At 38.9% G+C, this 23288-nt stretch overlaps 2 pseudogenes; both read left to right on the top strand.

The window, feature by feature from the left end:
• Positions 1-11202: 11202 nt before the first annotated feature.
• On the top strand, positions 11203-19974 carry LOC136319504 (large ribosomal subunit protein eL15 pseudogene; annotated as a pseudogene).
• A 310-nt stretch (positions 19975-20284) lies between these two features.
• LOC136319503 (keratin, type I cytoskeletal 18 pseudogene) lies at positions 20285-21141 on the top strand (annotated as a pseudogene).
• The last annotated feature ends 2147 nt before the right edge of the window (positions 21142-23288 follow it).

Below are 23288 nucleotides of genomic sequence, written 5' to 3'. Positions count from 1 at the left end.
ATTCTCAAGAATTGACCATATGTTGGGCCACAAAGACAATATCAGCAAATTTAGAAAAATTGAAATTGTACCAAGCATATTTTCTGATCATAAAGCCTTGAAACTAGAATTCAACTGCAAAAAAGAGGGGGAAAAACCCACAAAAATGTGGAAACTAAACAACATACTTCTAAAAAATGAATGGGTCAAAGAAGAAATAAGCGCAGAGATCAAAAGATATATACAGACAAATGAAAATGAAAATACGACATATCAGAATCTCTGGGATGCAGCAAAAGCAGTAATAAGAGGAAAGTTCATATCACTTCAGACCTATATGAACAAACAAGAGAGAGCCGAAGTAAACCACTTAACTTCACACCTTAAGGAACTAGAAAAAGAAGAACAAAGACAACCCAAAACCAGCCGAAGAAAGGAGATAATAAAAATCAGAGCAGAAATAAATGAAATAGAGAACAGAAAAACTATAGAAAAAATCAATAAAACAAGGAGCTGGTTCTTTGAAAAGATCAACAAAATTGACAAACCCTTGGCAAGACTCACCAAGGAAAAAAGACACAGGACTCAAATAAATAAAATCCAAAATGAAAGAGGAGAGATCACCACAGACATCATAGAAATACAAAGAATTATTGTAGAATACTATGAAAAATTATATGCCACCAAATACAACAACCTAGAAGAAATGGATAAATTCCTAGAACAATACAACCTTCCTAGACTGAGTCATGAAGAAGCAGAAAGCCTAAACAGACCAATCAGCAGGGAGGAAATAGAAAAAACTATTAAAAACCTCCCCAAAAATAAAAGTCCAGGCCCAGACGGTTATACGAGTGAATTCTATCAAACATTCAAAGAAGACTTGGTTCCTATTCTACTCAAAGTCTTCCAAAAAATTGAAGAAGAAGCAATACTTCCAAACACATTTTATGAGGCCAACATAACCCTCATACCAAAACCTGGCAAGGATGGCACAAAGAAAGAAAACTACAGACCAATATCTCTAATGAATACAGATGCTAAAATACTAAACAAAATACTGGCAAACCGAATACAACAACATATTAAAAAAATAATACATCATGATCAAGTGGGATTCATCCCAGAATCTCAAGGATGGTTCAACATACGCAAAACGGTTAACGTAATACACCATATCAACAAAACAAAGAACAAAAACCACATGATCTTATCAATAGATGCAGAAAAGGCTTTTGATAAAATACAACACAACTTTATGTTTAAGACTCTCAACAAAATGGGTATAGAAGGAAAATATCTCAACATGATAAAGGCCATATATGATAAACCATCAGCCAACATCCTATTAAACGGCATAAAACTGAGGACTTTCTACCTTAAATCAGGAACAAGACAGGGTTGTCCACTCTCTCCACTCTTATTCAACGTGGTGCTAGAAGTTCTGGCCAGAGCAATCAGACAAGACAAAGAAATAAAAGGCATCCATATCGGAAAAGAAGAAGTAAAGCTATCACTTTTTGCTGATGATATGATCCTATACATCGAAAACCCGAAGGACTCCACAAAAAGATTATTAGAAACAATAAACCAATACAGTAAGGTCGCAGGATACAAAATTAACATACAGAAGTCCATAGCCTTTCTATATGCCAACAATGAAATATTAGAAAACGAACTCAAAAAAATAATCCCCTTCACGATTGCAACAAAAAAAATAAAATACCTAGGAATAAACATAACAAAGAACGTAAAGGACCTATATAATGAAAATTACAAAGCATTGTTAAGGGAAATCGAAAAAGATACAATGAGATGGAAAAATATTCCTTGTTCTTGGATAGGAAGAATAAATATAATCAAAATGGCCATATTACCCAAAGCAATATACAAATTTAATGCAATTCCCATCAAAATCCCTATGAGATTTTTTAAAGAAATGGAACAAAAAATCATCAGATTTATATGGAACTATAAAAAACCCGAATAGCCAAAACAATCCTAAGGAAAAAGAATGAAGCTGGGGGCATTACAATACCTGACTTTAAACTATATTATAGGGCCACGATAATCAAAACAGCATGGTATTGGCAGAAAAATAGACACTCAGACCAATGGAACAGAATAGAAAGCCCAGAAATAAAACCACATATATATGGTCAAATAATCTTTGATAAAGGGGCCAACAACACACAATGGAGAAAAGAAAGCCTCTTCAACAAATGGTGTTGGGAAAACTGGAAAGCCACATGCAAAAGAATGAAACTCGACTACAGCCTGTCCCCGTGTACTAAAATTAATTCAAAATGGATCAAAGACCTAAATATAAGACCTGAAACAATAAAGTACATAGAAGAAGACATAGGTACTAAAATCATGGACCTGGGTTTTAAAGAACATTTTATGAACTTGACTCCAATGGCAAGAGAAGTGAAGGCAAAGATAAATGAATGGGACTACATCAGAATTAAAAGTTTTTGCTCAGCAAGAGAAACTGATATCAAAATAAACAGACAGCCAACTATATGGGAACTGATATTTTCAAACGACAGCTCAGATAAGGGCCTAATATCCAAAATTTACAAAGAACTCATAAAACTCAACAACAAACAAACAAGCAATCCAATAAAAAAATGGGAAGAGGACATGAACAGACACTTCTCCCAGGAAGAGATACAAATGGCCAACAGATATATGAAAAGATGCTCAGCTTCATTAGTTATTAGAGAAATGCAAATCAAAACTACAATGAGATACCACCTCACCCCTGTTAGATTAGCTATTATCAACAAGACGGGTAATAGCAAATATTGGAGAGGCTGTGGAGAAAAAGGAACCCTCATTCACTGTTGGTGGGACTGTAAAGTAGTACAACCATTATGGAGGAAAGTATGGTGGTTCCTCAAAAAACTGCAAATAGAACTACCTTATGACCCAGCAATCCCTCTACTGGGTATATACCCCAAAACCTCAGAAACATTGATACGTGAAGACACATGTAGCCCCATGTTCATTGCAGCACTGTTCACAGTGGCCAAGACATGGAAACAACCAAAAAGCCCTTCAATAGAAGACTGGATAAAGAAGATGTGGCACATATACACTATGGAATACTACTCAGCCATAAGAAATGATGACATCAGATCATTTACAGCAAAATGGTGGGATCTTGATAACATTATAAGGAGTGAAATAAGCAAATCAGAAAAAAACAAGAACTACATGATTCCATACATTGGTGGAACATAAAAATGAGACTAAGAGACATGGACAAGAGTGTGGTGGTTACCAAGGGTGGGGGGGGGAGGGAGGACATGGGAGGGAGGGAGGGAGAGAGTTAGGGGGAGGGGGAGGGGCACAGAGAACTAGATAGAGGGTGACGGAGGACAATCTGACTTTGGGCGAGGGGTTTGCAACATAATTTGATGACAAAATAACCTAGACATGTTTTCTTTGAATATATGTACCCTGATTTATTAATGTCATCCCATTACCATTAATAAAAATTTATTAAAAAAAAAAAAAAAAAGGTAAGATCTCCTTCTTTCTTACAACTAAGTAATATTCCAGTGTGTAAATCTACCACAGCTTTTTTATCTATTCATCTATTGATGGGCACTTGGGCTGTTTCCAGATCTTGGCTATTGTAAATAATGCTTATATTCATCTTTTGAATTAGTGTTTCAGGTTTCTTAAAATATCTTTCCAGAAGTGGGATTGACTGGTCAAAAGGCAGTTCCATTTTTAATTTTTTGAGGAAACTCCATACTGTTTTCCACAGTGGCTGCACCAGTCTGCATTCCCACAAGCAGTGAAAGAGTATTAATTTTTGTTGATTATGCAAAAAATATAGCTGTCCTCCTTGTGAAATATAGAGGAAAATATGAAAGAAAAAAACAAAACTTAATCATAATCTTATATATCCCCAAATTAATATTTTGCTGTATTTTATACCATTTTTTCCAAATATATGTATGTTTATATGTATATATGTTTATTTAAGACACAAATTCTTTCATATTATAACATCTCTGAAATTATAGTGAGTCATAAATTGTCGCATTTAATTGGTTACATTTAATTTTCTATTTCTTTTCCTAAAAGAAAGAAAAAATCTTTGGCATCTTAAAATTGAGAAACTACAATATATAATTTTATAAAAATTGAAGTTTATACCACTTTATTCAGAGGTAAAAGCAGTGTGCTCATATTTGTACAAAATATATGCTATAAACTGAAAGAGATTATTTGGAAGTATTTTTTGCAGAGAAAGGAAGATAGAGAAAGAGTGATGGCAAGCAAAATGTGACTTTCAGAAAATTTTAATAGAGTTCCAATCAAATAAAGTAGATGTCCAGGTATTCTTACACTACTGAACTCTCAAACAGAGCCAGCCTTAGTTAATATGTGTCCTTAATATAAATATTCCCTCAACCCAAAGGAAACATTCTAATGTCTTCCTTCCAGGAATTCAGTAAAGACAATATTCATAGACAAAACTATACTAACACAATTTAATAAATTAAACTGATAAGGTACCTCTTTTCTGTGGTTCCTGTCAGACTAATTTCCGTTACCAAATAAGACAATCTTATTTTCAACATATAACAAAGAATAGTTTGTTCTTCTGCATACACCTCTGACTTAAGTGCTTATTTATTCCAGAACCTGTGCTAAGGTCTGGGATGTAGCTGTGAGCACAGGCATATGGTCCCTGTCTTCATAGGCCTGAGAGTCTTGTGCAGGAAGCAGGGGAAGTCAAGTAAGAGCAGTGCAGTGCAATACTGGACAAGGAGAGGAAGCACAGGGTACTCTGGAAGCACATGGGAGGATTTCATAACCCAGGTTTGCGGGGCAAGAGGCTCCTGGGATGTAATACCTAAGTGAACTCAAGAATAGGAGCTAGCCAAGAAAAAACAATGCTGCAAGCATTCCGGGAGTAAGAGAGGCCATGGTGAGCTCCAGGAATGGAAAGGCTGGACCACAGAAGGGAGGAAGGTGACAGGAGATGAGGATGAAAGGCAGAGGCTACACTCTGAAAGGTCTTACCTACATTGTATTTTTGCCACATTCCCCCCTCAAGTCTGAAGTCAACCTTCCCTTTGACTTTTTCAGTTTCAAAAGACAATGTATTTTTATTTTATTCATATTGTCTTCAGCTGTGCAAAAGCTTTTTAGTTTGATATAGTCCCATTTGTTCATCCTGTCCTTTATTTCACTTGCCTGTGGAGATAAATCAGCAAATATATTGCTGCAAGAGATGTCGGAGAGCTTACTGCCTATGTTTTCTTCTAAAATGCTTATGGTTTCCCGACTTACATTTAAGTCTTTTATCCATTTTGAGTTTATTTTTGTGAATGGTGTAAGTTGGTGGTCTAGTTTCATTTTTTTGTAGGTAGCTGTCCAATTTTCCCAACACCATTTGTTAAAGAGACTGTCTTTACTCCATTGTATGCTCTTACCTCCTTTATCAAATATCAAAAGACAGTATGAACAAAATAAAAGGACAAACCACACAATGGGAAAACATATTCGACAATACGTCTGATAAGGGGTTAATAACCAAAATATATAAAGAACTTGTAAAACTCAACACCAGGAAGATAAATAATCCAATCAGAAAATGGGCAAAAGAAATGAATAGATACTTCTACAAAGAGGACATACAGATGGCCAATAGGCATGAAAAAATGCTCAACATCGCTAATCATTAGAGAAATGCAAATTAAAACCACAATGAGATACCACCTCACACCAGTCAGAATGGTGCTCATTAACAAAACAACATGCAATAGGTGTTGGCGAGGATGTGGAGAAAAGGGAACCCTCCTGCACTGCTGGTGGGAACGCAGACTGGTACAGCCACTGTGGAAAACAGTATGGAGATTCCTCAAAAAATTAAAAATGAAACTGCCTTTTGACCCAGCCATCCCACTTTTAGGAATATATCCCAAGAACACTAAATCACCAAATCAAAAGAAGAAATACACCCCCATGTTTATGGCAGCATTGTTCACAATAGCCAAGATCTGGAAACAGCTCAAGTGTCCGTCAGTGGACGAATGGATTAAAAAGCTGTGATACATATACACAATGGAATACTATACAACCATGAAAAAGAAGAAAATCTTACCTTTTTGACAACATGATTCATACCTGGAACTATTATGTTGAGTGAAATAAGCTAGGCAGAGAAAGAATAATATCATTTGAGGAATCCAATGAACAGTGTGAACTGAGGAACAGAATAGAGGCAGAGGCGGGATCAAAGGGACCAGAGGGAAAGTGGTCAGAGGGAAAGGGGATGATAGGATGAGATCAGTAAAGGGAAAGAGATTGGTGAAATTATATATATAGTACATAACACAGTGTTATAGAGAGCAGAAAAGCAAATTCTGGAGGGAAGGGGGGAGGGCATTGGGGGGAGGAAGCAAGGGAGATGTTGAGGGGAACACGGGGGTGGGGGGATTTATTCGGTGGGACACTTGAATCTATGTAAACACAATAAATTAAAATCAATAAAAAAGCATTTAAAGTCACAAGTTACATTTTAAAAAAAGACAATGTAGTCTCCTCAGTGTATAAACATGACTAATATATGATAGATACCTCTTCATAGTTAAGTTTTTCCTCTGATCAGACCCAAATCCCCCCCTTAAAGCTTCCATCCATTTGCAATTCCTACTTAGAAAATCAGATTAAGACTTTTCCCTTTTCTGCATGACAGCTACTCACAATGCAGAACACAATCATGCCTACCGCTCACTGTGACTTTTTCTTGTCAGGATTAAACACCTCCAGTTTCTTCAGCTTTTCCTTGTGTAACATATGCTTTTGCAGTCTTTGGCTAAGATCAAATGTGTACATGTGATATGGTCTCTAGATATTTCATCATTTTAGTCACCCTTAGCTTATCAATATTTGTTTTAACAAGACTCCCATAACCAAATGCCGTGTTCTATTGAGTAAACTGAGATTTACTTAACCTCCCTTTCCCAATTGAGTAGGTCCCAGGGCTTGACCCAGCCAGATTTCTTAGTTTTGGAGTGGACCACTGGTCAGAGAGAGAAAAGTAAAAAGTACTGGTTTGAATAGTAGCTTAATTGCTTTCAATGGAATATTCTTTTTTTTTTTTTTTGTGACAGAGACAGAAAGAGGAACAGACAGACAGAAAGGGAGAGAGATGAGAAGCATCAATTCTTCATTGCAGCACCTTAGTTTATTGATTGCTTTCTCATATGCCTTGACCAGGGAGCTTCAGCAGACCGAGTGACCCCTTGCTCAAGCCAGAGACCTTGGGCTCCAGCTGGTGAGCCTTCCTTAAACCAGATGAGCTCTCGCTCAAGCCGGCAACCTTGGGGTTTTGAACCTAGGTCCTCTGTGTCCCAGTCTGACGCTCTGTCCACTGCACTACCGCCTGGTCAGCCTTCAATGGGATATTCTATGTTGATTAATGAAGCCGCAGAAGGCACTAGCTTTGTTAGTAGTCCATCATACTGTGGGCTCAGCTGACATTGTGGTCGATCAAAGCCATCAGGTCTCTTCTGTGAACTGTGGCCATTTGCAGTACACAATGCATGTATGCAATTTATTTTTTTCCCTTAAGTTCAGTAATTTACGTTCACCTCTATTAGCATTTCTTTTCTGAGCATTCTACTTGGTTTAGAGGTTAAGTGCTCTTAAGTTACACAGCTGGGCATGGAACCCAGCTCATCCATTTTTTGGCCATCTAATCTTGGGCAAACTGCTTTACCTTAGAAATACTATTATATTCTTAGATAGGATTTTTTTTAAGTGAGAGGAGGGGAGATAGACAAACTCTCACATGTGCCCTGACTGGGCTTCACCCAGCAACCCCTGTCTGGGGCTGATGCTCAGGCCAATCAAGCCATTGGCTACAGAGGGGAAGAGAAAGAGAAGGGGGAGAGAAGCAGCTGGTCACTTCTCATATGTGCCCTGACCAAGAATCAAACTTGGGACTTGCACATGCAGGGCTGACACTCTATCCACTGAGCCAACTGGCCAGGGCAGCATTCTTTATTTTTTTCACAAACTATATTTACTTTTTTTTTTTTTTTTGTATTTTTCTGAAGCTGGAAACGGGGAGAGACAGTCAGACAAACTCCCGCATGAGCCCGACCGGGATCCACCCGGCACGCCCACCAGGGGCGACGCTCTGCCCACCAGGGGGTGATGCTCTGCCCCTCCGGGGCGTCGCTCTGCCACAACCAGAGCCACTCTAGCGCCTGGGGCAGAGGCCAAGGAGCCATCCCCAGGGCCCGGGCCATCTTTGCTCCAATGGAGCCTCGGCTGCGGGAGGGGAAGAGAGAGACAGAGAGGAAGGAGGGGGGGGTGGAGAAACAAATGGGCGCTTCTCCTATGTACCCTGGCCGGGAATCGAACCCGGGTCCCCCGCACGCCAGGCTGACGCTCTACCGCTGAGCCAACCGGCCAGGGCCAAACTATATTTACTTTATCTCTAATTTAGTTATATGACATCCTTCTTGCCATCCATTCATTCTTTTTACTCAGTTGTGTGCCTTTCTTGTGTCAGGTACTGTGTCAGATAGATATACAGTAAATGCCTCATCTGAGGGCCTTCATTAAATCCACTAATAAAATTGTTGTGCACACTAGATCTGAGACTCAATCCCTGAACACATCTCTTACCTCTTTTTCTCTAAGTGGCTAAGTTGATAGAAATCTATTAATGAATATGCAAAGAGTGTGATTGTTGAATCTGACAGAAATATGAGTTAACTTTTTCTTAGTCCACAGGCACATCTGTACCACTTTTTTGTTAAATGCTTCACACTGGGCAGACAACTCAGTTTAGGACTCAGTCAGTATGACCAATGGAAAAACTTGAAGAAATATAGTCCATATATATGTATATATTCTAAAAATATACCTTTTTCAGCCTGTATTTTGTTCAGAGAATCACTATTTTTAAAAATTCCAAAATGAAAGCAACCAAACAGTACACAAGTTAACTGTGGTATATTAACTCATTGAAATAATACAGAAATGATGAAAAAAATAAATTATAGTTAAACACAACCACCTAGATGAATCTCACAAAATATAGTGTCCAGTGAGAGAAGCCCAACACAAAATAATACACATTATACTTTTCCACTTAACAGGCCGAAGTTATCTGTGCTGTTAGAAGTCAGTCCAGTGGTTATCCTTGGGCTGGGTCGTGCCCAGAAGGGAGCATGAGGAGGTTTGGCCTGTATTTTGTAGTGCTTGTCTTCAGAGTACTGTACTGATTATGTATCATGCTGCCCAAGACTTTCTAATAGAAGTAAGATTTTCATCCATTAAATATATACAAACCACATAAAGAAGGTTAAAATATACTTTGCCTAAATGTGTCAGAAACATCATCAAATTTATGTGTAAGTTAGAAGTAATTACTTCTCTTTTAAAAAATCCGTGATGATCACTTCTATATCCTCTTGGGCTCAATATGCTTTTTGAGATTCAACTGCATGGCCCCAGCTTCCGGCAGCCTGTCTGCAGAACAGCTGTCAATGAATGAAAAATAAGCAAGGTCTCAATTGCACAATGTGTATCAATACATGCAGTTCTATAAGAGGAATGCTTGATTTGATCTTCGCTGGCTAGAAGGTGATTATAACTATGTCTGGTTTTCATGTCAACCTCAATCACTCACTGTCTACCAGTAGAGAACCTTGGTTCTGATAAGATGTTCAAAGTCCTATGTTGAATTTACATAAGTTAAATTTTTGTCATCTTAGGCCAGCTTCTTCTTGTACTCTCTTAGGCCACTTTCCCTACCATCCAGCTGATGTGCACCAGCAAAAGTAACAAACTAATTTTGATTTTGGTGTAAATTAGTGTTTTTCAACTGGGACTGATTTTGCCTCCTTAGGAGACATTTTTGATTTTCGCAACTGGCGTCTAATGATAGAAGTCAGGGATGCTGGTAACATCCTCCAATGCACAGGGTACCCACAACAAAGAATTATCAGGTCCAAAATGTCAGTAGTCTTGAAGATGAGAAATTCTGGCCTAAATAAGGATAAAATACAGAAGCAAATCACAATTAACAAATATATTTCAACTTGAAGTATGAGTGATTCGGGAGTTAGCCCGTTTCAGATTCTCTATTCCATCGCTTCCCTCCATAAGCAAGGATAGCAGATATTGAATATGCACGTCTTATTCCTTGTACATGTGTTTCAGTGGTAGACACTCCCCGTTGTCAAATAGGAATGTCTAATGCTGGTTACTTATACAATGGCTGAGGCATCTATATGGGCAGTAGAAATTCAAGTGAAGAACTTTTCATGGAGTTTTAGAGTGTGGAATATATTCTCAATGTCAATTTTTTAAATAGATTTTAGCGAGAGAGAAGGAGAGGGAGAAAGAGAGAGAGAGAGAGAAACATCAGTTTGTTGTTCCACATATTTATGCACTCATCGGTTGATTCTTGTATGTGCCTTGACCGGGGATTGAAACTGCAACTTTGGTGTGTCAGGATGATGCTGTAAAAAACTGAGCTACCCATCCAGGGCAATGTCAAATCTTTTGGACTCCAAGAGACTCGAGCCTCTGAATTTTTCACTTTCTGCATGTTCAACCGATATATATATATATATATATATATATATATATATATATATATATATATATATATATATGATAGCTCAAAGACCTATTTCATTATCCTCTTTTGACCCCGATTAACTGAATTACTTGCTTGCTCTGCCTTCAGTTTTGCATGACTGGACAAATTCTTGGCATGAACCTTACTATTTCGTCCTCATACTAAAAGTATTGTTAATATTGATCATTTTAAATTGCTTTTGACATTTCTTTCGGGAATGAGCTTATAATGTCCTTAAATTTACATTTGTCTTGACAGCTCTTGAAACAGCATTGCTTCTTTTAAATGAATAAATTAAATTTTATTTGGGAAAATTAAGTCAATGCAATGCAAAGTTGTAAGCAGGCTCTCTGTAGAGCCTTTCATTGTATGGTTACTCGTATACATTTCAAACGGTAGGTCATTTATTGATTGCATCCCAAACGTGAATCCTCAGTGTCTGAAAGGTCAATTGAAAAGGCCCAAAGAAATGTGCTCTTATTAATAGTCCATCTAGAGTGCATCCACATGTCTGGTTCAGAATTGAAATTCATAATGGCACCTAAGAGAATGGATTAGTTCCAAGGTCCTTGCAGGAGCTCTAAGCCATGCCAAGAGATCTTAGTGGGCCCCCAGTTCTACCAAACCTTACTCGGAACTCACTCCCAAGAGCTTTGGCAGATGAGGAAGAAGTAAGGAGTAGGTTAGAAGACCCAAGTGCTGCCATGGGAGTATATGAACAAAGTGTATGTTAAGCTTCCAAACTGAAGGAAAAATGTGTGAGGTGACTATGTTTCTCAAACTCAGGCCTAACCCAAACCTTGGTCCTCTCTGGAGACTCTGAAGTTGCCAGGTTTAGAAAGATAATTGCATGATTGTTTTTTTCCAGTAATTCTAGAATGATGCTGACCTCATCTTGGAAAAATGTGTTTAAAATATATTCTAAATTATATCTTCATGTTCACTCTGCTTCTAGCTGAAACAGAGTAAATGTACCATGATTATCATTATTTGATATGAAATAATAAGAATAATTATGGGAATGATTTTCAAGAAAGTTCAATTAACCAATTTTTAAGCAGCAGAAACACAAAAGTTTAAAACTTTTTTAAATCTTAACAGAAACATGGCAGACTTTTTAACTACTATAAACTCGCAGCTGGAAAGTTATGGAAAGATGTTTATAACCACTAGCATGCTGTATGATAGATCCCTCCATGACCACCTTTGTTTTTATGTATTTTTAAAAAAGAAACCAGTACTTCCTTTTTCCCTTTTTCTCTCTTTTCAAAATTTATTTGATTTTAGAGAGAGAGGAAAGGAGAAAGAGCGAGAGAGATGGGAACACCGATCTGTACCTGTATGTGCCCTAACCAGGATGGAACCAGCAACTTCTGCCTATCAGGACAATGCTCTAACCAACCAAGCTATCCAGCTAGGGCTATTTTTATTTTTTTTATTGTGGCATAATATAGTAACATTTTAACCACTTTAAGAGTACAATTCATTAGCATTAAGTACATTCACAGTGTTGTGCAATCATTACCATTATCCATTTCTAAAACTTTTTTATCATCCCAAACAAAAATTCTGTACCCATAACAATAATTCACCATTCATGTAGTCATTTTTATTTATTTATTTATTTATTTGTTTGCTTGTTTGTTTGTTTTTGGCAACCACGGCAGGGCATGAAGAGTAATTTTTAAATGACTATTTTATCTTTTTACATAATGAAAAGCATTTAATATTGTATTATGTAAGTATACCATCACTGTAGAAAATTACAAAATATAGATGCAAATGCACGTTAAAATAAATCATTTGAAATTTTTTCTTCACAAATAAGTAACATAATTAACATTAATATTTGGGTATATTGTGTCATTATTTTTCCTCTTGCAAACATAAATGTAAAATGGTTTCCTATTTTTTGTTTGTCTTTAGCAAGGGTAAGAGACAGAGACAGGCAGAAACAGAGACAGACAGGAAGGGAGAGAGAGAGATGAGAAGTATCAACTCATAGTTGCGACACTTTAATTGTTTATTGATTATTTTTCATACATGCCTTGACCAGAGGGCTTCAGCCAAGCAAGTGAACCCTTGCTCAAGCCAGCAATCTTGGACTCAAGCCAGCGACCATGGGGACATGTCTATAGTCCCAAACCTAAGCTGGATGAACCCGCACTCAAGCTGGCAACCTCAGGGTTTCAAACCTGGGTCCTCAGTGTCCCAGATTGATGCTCTAGCCACTGTGCTACAGCCTGGACAGGCAAGTGGAATCCTATTTTGAATTCTATTTTTAATCACTTAAAACAATCTTTTAACTAAGTAAGCTCATTTAAATAGAGGTGGTAAATAACCATGAGAAAGAGAGGCAGAGAACTGCTTCTCCTGTTTAAAATGGCTTTGATGAGGCAGCAGGACCAAAGTAACTTGTTTTTATAGAAACCATTTAATCTGAGGATTAATTCTTCTTAATGTACAACTGTCATGATCCTAAGAATTACTATAGCAACTCACCTAACAGCTAATCGTCATCCCTCATAGTCTCTCAAAATAACTTAAATGAAAATCTTTTAAAAACATAAGACTAGGCCCTGGCCGGTTGGCTCAGCGGTAGAGCGTCGGCCTAGCGTGCGGAGGACCCGGGTTCGATTCCCGGCCAGGGCACATAGGAGAAGCGCCCATTTGCTTCTCCACCCCTCCGCCGCGCCTTCCTCTCTGTCTCTCTCTTCCCCTCCCGCAGCCAAGGCTCCATTGGAGCAGAGATGGCCCGGGCGCTGGGGATGGCTCTGTGGCCTCTGCCCCAGGCGCTAGAGTGGCTCTGGTCGCAACATGGCGACGCCCAGGATGGGCAGAGCATCGCCCTCTGGTGGGCAGAGCGTCGCCCCTGGTGGGCGTGCCGGGTGGATCCCGGTCGGGCGCATGCGGGAGTCTGTCTGACTGTCTCTCCCTGTTTCCAGCTTCAGAAAAATGCAAAAATAAAAAATAAAAAAAATAAAAATAAAAACATAAGACTAAACCACAATGAATAAAAATGACTAACAGAAGAGAGAATAGTGCAGTGGGAAAAGGAAGGAGTAGTTTATCCATGTGAAGCATATAAATGTTTCACATATTCAAAAAATAAAAACAAATCTTAAGCAATCTATAAAAATTAAAAACTGACCATAATAATTAAACCTAACTTGAACTGAAATGAATGAATTGAAACTAATGAACTTAATTTTATGTCAGGAACAGAAAAAGACACTACTAAAAAGATCAAAAGAAAATAATTCTATCAAGGGTACACTTTAACAGAACATATTCTAAGAACAGATAGAGGTGCAAAGAAATCATAAACAGTATTATGTATCTAATTGTTAGAGGCAATATTGCTATTATATTGAAACTATTTAAATATGCTATAGATTATTACAAATACATGTAGTAATTGTGTTGACGTTAGGAACAAAGATTTTCAGTATAAGAAAAAGAAGTAGAAAATCAAAGAATGTAAGTAAAAAAATCACACAGTATTACATTGTTACAATGTTAAATTTGAATTAAAAATATAATTTCAATCAGCATTTTTTCCTTTTTAAGTATACATATTTCCTAGTATTATATACTGAAAAGGCCTAGACACAATAACAATCCAGCAGCAATGATGAAATCAGGCAACAGTTATCATTGAATGAAACCTTTGGTTGAAAGGCAGATGGGAACTTTACCATGAGGAATAATAAGGCTGTGATCACATGACTGATCAATCTCAGCATCTCTAAAAGTGGAGAAAGCCGATAGTGTGTGTCTGCTGATGCGATGCTTATGAAGAAAACAACGCTGAGCGGGTACCACCTCATGGGGGTGAGGGTGGGGGGAGTTGGCCCTGAATCTAATCAATTCTTTTGATCCAACTTTCATTTACAGGAACCACAGGGGATAAAGGAGCAAGTTAAATGACACCACAGAAAGAAAATATCCCTCAGACAACTGATGTGGTTTCTGCCACTGGTTAATGGCAGGGAGGAAAGAGTACGAGAGAGAGTAACTGTTTCAGATGAAAAGAAGCAGCTAAGAGGCACAATAACCAGCTGTTGTGTGCAGGTGTTGTTTGGATCCTTATTCCAACAGCTATAAAAACATATTTGGGGGGGACAATCAAGAAATTTGATTATGGTTTAGATATTAGAGGATGCTGAAGAATTATTGTTAATTTTGTTAAGTGTGATAATGGCATTTTGGTTACATAAGAAAATGTTCATACTTCTTAGCTATTCATACTGAAGTATCCTATGATACTTGACATGATACAATGTCTGGAATTCACTTAAAAATATTTCTGCAAAGAAATAAAAGGAAACAGATGCAGAAAACTTGGGAAATTTTTAATGTGTTGAATCTGAATAGTATCTGTTTTGGTTACCATTGCTGTGTAACACGTCACCTCATAATGTACTGACTTAGATACAATCATCATTGTATCTCATATTTTCTCTGGGTCAGAAATATGGAAAGGGCTTGACTGGGCAGTTCTGGCTCTTGAAATTCCTCATATGATGAAGTAGCTGTAACGGGTGCTGGGAATGGGGGTGCAGGCAGAGTGGGGAAAGGGGGCTTGAACAGCTAGAGAATGGCCAAGCAGCTCTCTCTCTCTCTCTCTCTCTCAATTCCTGTATGTAGTCACAGGGCCTCTCCTCCTGAGGTCTCTTTAAGGGTTAATTTGACCTTTCTCACACACGATGGCCTCAGGGCAGACTGAATGCTTGCTTGGTAGCTGATGTCTTCAAAAGCTGGTATTCCTGTGAACAGTGTGGAAGGAAGCACATCGCCTTTTATGCCTTTATCTGGGAAGTCACATAGTGCTATTTCCTCTGTAGTATACTGGTTGAAGCAGAAGCAGAAGCAGAAGCCAGCCCCTTTTCAAGGAGAAAGTTCATAGATTCCACTTTTGGTGAAAAGATTGTCAGAAAATTTGTGAACATACTTTAAAACTGCCACATCATCCCACACATCTGTTGAATGGTCCACAGTTCAAAAGACCACAAAAGAATTGACAGCCTATTTATCATGGTTACTCATAAGTGGGGGCTTTTCTCATTCCTTGGACCATGAAACAACTGGTTCTTCCTGAAATTCCCATATACTTCACAGATTTATCTAAAACTCCACAACTGGGGGTTTCTTTAATTACCTAATGAGTTATCACTTGTGAGATGCCTGGCCCAGTGCTGGGTCCATACCAGATACTCTGTAAATGTTGGTGATATCTGATGGTTTTTTGAATCCTCAAAATTTTTTTACTGTTTGAGCACACCATTAATAAATTGTAGTTGTTGTGACCTCATGCATTTCTGAAAGGCCTGGCACAGTTGCAGTTTGAAGGAGGAATGGAACCTCTTGTAGAAACTAAAATTCATTCCAGAATGTTGCAATTGGGGAATGGTTGGAGATAACAGCTGTAATATAGACCCAGAGTCCCCATTCTGTTTTCCATTTTGTTTTTACTTTCTGTCAGCTTTCTTCTTTCCCAGACGGCCTTTTTAAAAACTTTCCTGAGCAACAGAAAAATAGGAGCATCTCCTTTATGTGGAGTATGAATATATCATGCCAAAGCTTTTTGTGGAATACTAATGATATTTCGAGTCCAGCCTGTTTTAAAATATTTCTGAAGATTAAGCAAAACTATACCAGATGTGAACATATAAGAAACCTCGGATTTTCTTTTTAAATCTAGCAACTCAAAGATGACCTTCAATTATGATGTTAAACACTGAAATTAATTTGTAATTTAAGTTAATGTCTAATTTCCCAAACTGATAAAAAATTTAATTAGATAATTACTATCGCTATTCAAAGAAAGGAAGTCTAGTATTTTCTTTCTCTTAAAAGAAATATAATATTTTAATACCCTAATATTTTGTTTTCCCTTAAAAGTTCTCTTAAAATTATGTCACATAGGCCCTGGCAGGTTGGCTCAGTGGTAGAGCGTCGGCCTGGTGTGCAGAAGTCCCGGGTTTGATTCCTGGCCAGGGCACACAGGAGAAGCGCCCATCTGCTTCTCTACCCCTCCCCCTCTCCTTCCTCTCTGTCTCTCTCTTCCCCTCCCGCAGCCAAGGCTCCATTGGAGCAAAGATGGCCCGGGCGCTGGGGATGGCTCCTTGGCCTCTGCCCCAGGCGCTAGAGTGGCTCTGGCCCCTACAGAGCGATGCCCCGGAGGGGCAGAGCCCCCCCCCTGATGGGCGTGCCGGGTGGATCCCGGTCGGGTGCACGTGGAGTCTGTCTGACTGTTGTCTATCCCCGTTTCCAGCTTCAGAAAAATACAAAACATTTTTTAAAAAAGAAAAAAAAATTATGTCACATAAACAATAGGTTAATTGTAAATTACAGCTATTCATTTGTTAAAATACTTTATTAATTTCCATTGGAGTTATTGTATTATTTAACAATAAAATTACATTGTAGTGTTCTATCCTTCCAACAATTATATAAAATTCAGTGCTTTGACTTTTTCTCTTTAGCAGCCTTTATTTATCCAGGGATATTTGTGGAGTTGATACTTATCTCTACATACCTTGGCCTAATAACTTTAAGAACTCTGTGTTCCCAATCAATCCATTATGATATATCATAGAGCATAAAATTTCCACAGTTCAAAGCCTACTGACTGAATTCAATTGTGATCTTTATATCACAATCCAAAAAAAAAAAAATCTCAAAAATTGCAAACAGATGAGTCTAGAACGAATCTTTATATTTTCAGCAAAATGACTTATTTACCTTCTAAATAATATTCTGTAAGAAAAATGCTTTTTTTGTAGGTGACATTTCATTGAAATCAAGTGTAGGCCTGGAAAAAAAAGGGTACTACATATATTTTCTTTATTACATTCTTTGTATGATATTTGCTGGCAAAATGGAAGGCATTACAGAAATCATTTAACTGAGAAAGAAATTCTACTCTGCACACAACTTCCCTTGATGTCAGTGGGAGTTCTGTCAATGGAACAAATGTTGAACTTGACCCTGTAATGTTTAAACTGCAATCCTCCCTGCTCTTGGCAGAGCCTGGCTTCCCACTGAAAGGCATTGTAGTCTGTAGAGATTACACAGCAGGTTAATAGTCTAGCTTTTTGCTTCTTTTGGAGCAACAGATGAAACACATATTACTTTCTTTTAGGGTTGTTACATACTTTTCATCACAAAAGACTTTAAATGAGGTGGTTGGTGTGAGAAAGTAAAAGGTAGAGTCTGTGGATGGAAATTTATGTTGGTAACGGTTTTTAACCTATCTTCTGTACTGGTCCCTCAGAAGCATCGATGAGTCATACAGATTAAAGGAAAAGAGAAGAGAACCCAAATATTACACACCACGTAGCGCATCGGCATGGAAGCCATGCTCACTCTATTGTTGTTACATTCCATTAGACATGTGCAAAGAATGATTGTCAGCAAGATTCCAACACAGGTAGTTTTTGGTAAAATGAGATTAAGAGAAAACAGTATCGTTATTTCAAGGTAAACTTCTGCAGTACCAAATTTTATTGGCTTATTTTTTTTATAGTAAAGCCCATGACTAAAGAAGATGTGACACTGGTTATGGATCTAGCACTACCATTGATTGCTGTACCACCGAAGTCGGAAGCATTATGGTCTGGAGCCAAAAGGTCTTGAAACCACCTCATCTCCATAGTTATGCTCAGGCTCTTGAATAACACCATTATCAGGTCCCTATTTTTAGTTGTTTTTACTTGGTAGAATATTTTGCTCTTATTTTGAATACTTTGAAAGTTCTTTTATTTTCTACAATGTATATACATTCTTTATAATCGAGAGAAAAAAAAGAGAAGAAAAGAAAGGGACCAACTTTTGTTTTAAAGGAGCAGAGAGAGGAAGAGGAAGACAAAGAAACAGGAAGTATTTCAAGATGAAATCAAAACTGCTTTTAAAAAGAAATGGCTTTAGTTTTTATTCTATACAAGATTGTGAATTATAAAGATAAAAACCCCAATGATTAAAAGTGAAAATGTTAGCATGTATATGATGTGGAAAGTCTACTGGTACAGGCATTAAAAGTAGTTACAGTGCAACACAGAATTTAATGGTTGGCGTTTACACTCTGTTGCAGGCTGCGGGGTTCATATTCCAGTTCTACAACTTCTTAGCAAGGTGATCTTGTGCAGGCAGGTTATCTATTAACTGGCATCATAATTTGTTATTCTGATAAGGTTGTACTGAGGAAGAGGAATGAGTCAAAGGCTTGGGAGAAGTTTGCAGAGTCCAGGCTGTGCTGCTTGGGTGAGTTGCAGAAGTCAGATACTTGCTCCCAAAGGTGGCTGAGAGGAACACGTGGGAGCCATGAGCCTTAGAGTGTCCCCAGTCAGAGTAGCCCTCTGTTCCACTAATCTCCCTCAGAGGCTCTTGGCACTGCAGGAGCCTGTGTCCTGGAATAGTGAACTCACTCAGAAATGGAATGGCCTTTAGCAGTTTTCTTTCTTTTTAACTAATTCTTAACTGTCATTTTATCATTCTTTTTATATTATGGATTTTTTTTTAGTTTATCCATACTTAATGTCAATGCTATTTCTTTTATTTTTACTTTTTTCCTTAAATATCTAATACAATATATTGAAATCAATCTCATTCTTGGCTTTTAGGAAAGTTTAACCTTAAATTTTTCTCTTGTTCCTTTGGTGATTTTTTAACTCTCATTTTCTGTCTTTTTTCATTTGTTGTGTCTTCTACGAATTTACTTTAATCTTTTAAAAATATTTTACTGGTGTGGTCGCAACCATCAGGTAAGCCAAGACGGGCGCTTACTGGAGCACCCAGGAGCTGAGGAGGAAGAAGGGGTCGCTGTGCTGTGCAGTGCGGTGCCTCCTTCTCAGGGTGCGCTGGGGCAGTGCCCCCAGCTCTCTGCGCTCCTGGGGCCCCGGCCCCATCCACCTGATAAAGTGTGCAGGCTGGGATATGAGGCCACGAAAGGTTGTGTTATATATTGAAATTATGTGTACCATGGTGGCCTCAAACGCCCTGTTCCTAAGGGCGTGATCTACACAGCAAGCCTGTCTTCACAGTGTTAACCAGATAAAGGTTGCTCAAAGCCTTCAGTGTGTTGCTGAGGAGTGAGCTGGGTGCCACTGTGGGGCTCTGAGAGCCCTGAGTTATTACTGGGTGGGTGAAGATTCCACATACAATTTCTTTGAGGTTATCCTCATTCCATATGCTATCAGACAGAATACTGACACTCAATGGAGATGTGAGGGCTGACACATGCAGGTTGCAAAAGCTGTGGCCTGGGAGAGAGTCACGAGTTCCACCACACTATCAGTGGTTCTCGCCCTGAAGCTTGGATAAGGCGCGATGCTCTCCAGCTCCACTGTTGCTGCTAATATAAGTAATGTTGGTAAATTGCTTACCTTAATAAACAATTTTGGACAATCAAAATAATTTTGCTGAGTGGTCTTAACCTGCATCTTAGTCTCTCACCTTTCCTCCCTTAACAACATGAGCTTCAGCACCTGATCCAGCTTATTTACCAACTACCAGCCCCGGTCTCCACGCAGTCCCCCAGACAATGGGCTTGCTGGTCAGTAGTGCTGGCCGTGTGTAGGCAGGTATCAGGGGATCGGGCTCCCAGATATCCATGCCCCACTCCACAGCATCTGGTGGGGCTGAGGGTCCAGGGGCCTGACTGCAGGGATGACTGGGGTATGGCAAGCATGGGGCAACCAGAGCAGGAAGGAGGCTATGCAATGCCTGAATGACCATCTAGCCTCCTACGTGAAGAGGGTAAGAAGCCTGGAGGCTGATAATCAGAGACTGGAAAGCAAAATCCGGAAACACCTGGAGAAGAAGGGACCTCAGATCAAAGGTTGGAGGCATTACTTCAGAACCATCCAGGACCTGAGAGCTCAGATCTTTGCAAGTTCAGTGGACAATGCTTCCATTGTGCTGCAGACTGACAAAGCCTGTCTTGCTGCTGTTGACTTCAGAGTCAAGTATGAGACAGAGGTGGCCATGTGCCAGTCTGTGGAGAATGACATCAGTGGGTTCTGAAAGGTCATTGATGATATCAATATCACTAGTCTGTAGTTGGAGAGAGAGATCGGGGCTCTCAAGGAGAGCTGGTCTTCATGAAGAAGAACCACAAGCAGGAAATAAATGATCACAAAACTAGATTGCCAACTCTGGATTGACCATGGAGTTGGATGCTCCCAAATCTCAGGACTTCAGCAAGATCATGGTGGACATCTGGGCCCAGAAGAGCTGAGAGGAGCTAGATTAGTTCTGGTCCCAGCAGGTTGAGGAGAGTACCACAGTGGTCACCTCATATACCACTGAGATAGGAGCTGCTGAGATGACACTCACTGAGACTTATAGTCCAGTCCTTGAAGATCAACTTGAAGTTCAGCTTAAAGAACAGCGTCAGGCAGGGGGAAGTACACTATGCCATGCAGATGAAACAGCTCAACAGGATCCTGCTGCAATTGGAGTCAGAGCTGGCCCAGATTTAGGCAGAGGGGCAGCACCAGGCCCAAGAGTATAAGGCCTGCTAAATATCAAGGTCAAGCTGGATCACCACTCACCATGACCTACTGGAAGAAGGGGAGGACTTAGATCTTGGTGAAGCCTTAGACCAGGCGTCCCCAAACTTTTTACACAGGGGGCCAGTTCACTGTCCCTCAGACTGTTGGAGGGCTGAACTATAAAAAAAAACTATGAACAAATCCCTATGCACACTGCACATATCTTATTTTAAAGTAAAAAAAAACAAAACAGGAACAAATACAATATTTAAAATAAAGAACAAGTATATTTAAACCAACAAACTGACTAGTATTTCAGTGGGAACTATGCTCCTCTCACTGATCACCAATGAAAGAGGTGCCCCTTCCAGAAGTGTGGCGGGGGCTGGATAAATGGCTTCAGGGGGCTGCATGTGGCCTGCGGGCTGTAGTTTGGGGACCCTGCCCTAGACCATAGTGACTCTATGCAATCCATCTGAAAGACCACCACCCACAAAATTTGTACAACAAAGAGGTGTCTGAGGTCAAGACACCAAAGTTCTGAGGCATGAAGACAGCAGAGCAGAGCACCCCTTGGGGTTCAGGAGGCCAACAAAAAGCTCAAAGATCATTGAACATAAAAATAAATTTCTTTGCTTCATTTCCTAGTTTTGTCTTACATTAGTTTTTTAAAAGAAAGTATTTGAAGCTTACTTTTCTCTCTTTCTCTTCTTCTACCTGAGCCATATTTTTTCTCCATTGCTTGTCTTTATAATAGTTGGCAGGAGGCAAGTCCAAGTAAGTGAGAAGAATAGAGAGGCTTTACCTTACAAATAGAGGCAGGAGAGGGATGTTCTTCTGTTCCCTCTCTCGCTCCTGTGGCTACTCCTGCATTTGCCTGCTCAGATCCCTCACGGGATTCTCCAGCCCCAACAGAACCAGGGGGAATTTGGGAGTTAACTCTTTTTAGAGCCTTCAACTCATTACAGCGCTTTTGATTTGCTAGAACAATTTGCTGCTACCTCGCCCTGTTCAGCCCCTATTTGAGGAAACTAAAAATTTTAAATCTATCGTTTCCAAAGTATGTAATCATTGGAAATTGAGAAAACTGTGGCAAATACATCCCCAGAAACCTAGCGGTCTGGCCTAGGGAAGTATGTCTGAAAAGGGGTTCACTAGTGTGTGCCCAGACCCCACCCTTTTGAGGTGGTGCTGTTGAGCTTACCTGCAAACATTCATGGACAGTGACACCAGAAAGACTGTGTCTAGTTTCTGGGGCCATGTGTCGGCCAGTTTAATTCTAATTTATTTGTCATCAAATTGGTTCACTTCCCTTTCTGTCAAGGTCATAGGAGCACCCTGCGTTTCGTTCACTCACGGAGAGAGCTGAAAAAGGAACTAGCACCCCATCTACAATAAAACAGAAAAAGCTTGCTAGAGTTTCAGTTATCCTGGTTTTTAAATAGTGTTGCTTCCCACCTGATTTTTATTGCCTCTTTGTATTTCTTTTTTGTGAACTGCTGGTTTGTCTTTTGTGAATACTTCTGTTGGAAAACAAAACTGATGTTTGCTAGAGGAAAGAAGGTAGGGGGACTGGATGAAAAGATGAAAGAATTAAAATGTGAAAATTGGTAGTTACAAAATAGTCAGGGGAAGTAAAGTACAGCTAGGGAATTTAGTCGGTAATATTATAATAACTGTACAGTGCCAGGTAGGTACTTGAAATATCAAGGGATCACTTTGTAAATTATGATTAATCTAATCACTATGCCGAACATCTGAAACTAATATAAAATAATATTGAATGCCAAATAATATTTCTATTGGGGTTTCTTCTGGATTTATGAGAGCTCTTTATATATTATGGACATTAGCTATTATTTCTTATATATTTTCTCTCAAACTGTCATTTGTCTTTTACCTTTATGGTGTTTTTTCCCAACAGAAGTTTTAAAAATTTAAGTAGTTCTGTTAAATATTTCTTTGGTGGTTTCTGGTTGTTTATTGTTTGGAGTGTTATGTGGCGGCAATGTGGAATAGTTGAACACATGCTGAACTTGGGGGAAAACTGGGTACTAATTATGCTTCTGCCACTAACCAGTAGTGTGCTTTTGGGCAAGTCTTCAAACCTGAGTTCCCTCACTTGTAAAATGTAGTTGGATTAAAAACCAGATGACCTCTAAGGCCTCTTCCTGATT

The sequence above is a fragment of the Saccopteryx bilineata genome, chromosome 1 (assembly GCF_036850765.1).
Source record: "Saccopteryx bilineata isolate mSacBil1 chromosome 1, mSacBil1_pri_phased_curated, whole genome shotgun sequence".
Classification (NCBI taxonomy): Eukaryota; Metazoa; Chordata; class Mammalia; order Chiroptera; family Emballonuridae; genus Saccopteryx; species Saccopteryx bilineata.
The sequence above is the reverse complement of the archived record's forward strand: the minus strand, read 5'-3'. Positions and strand labels throughout refer to the sequence as shown.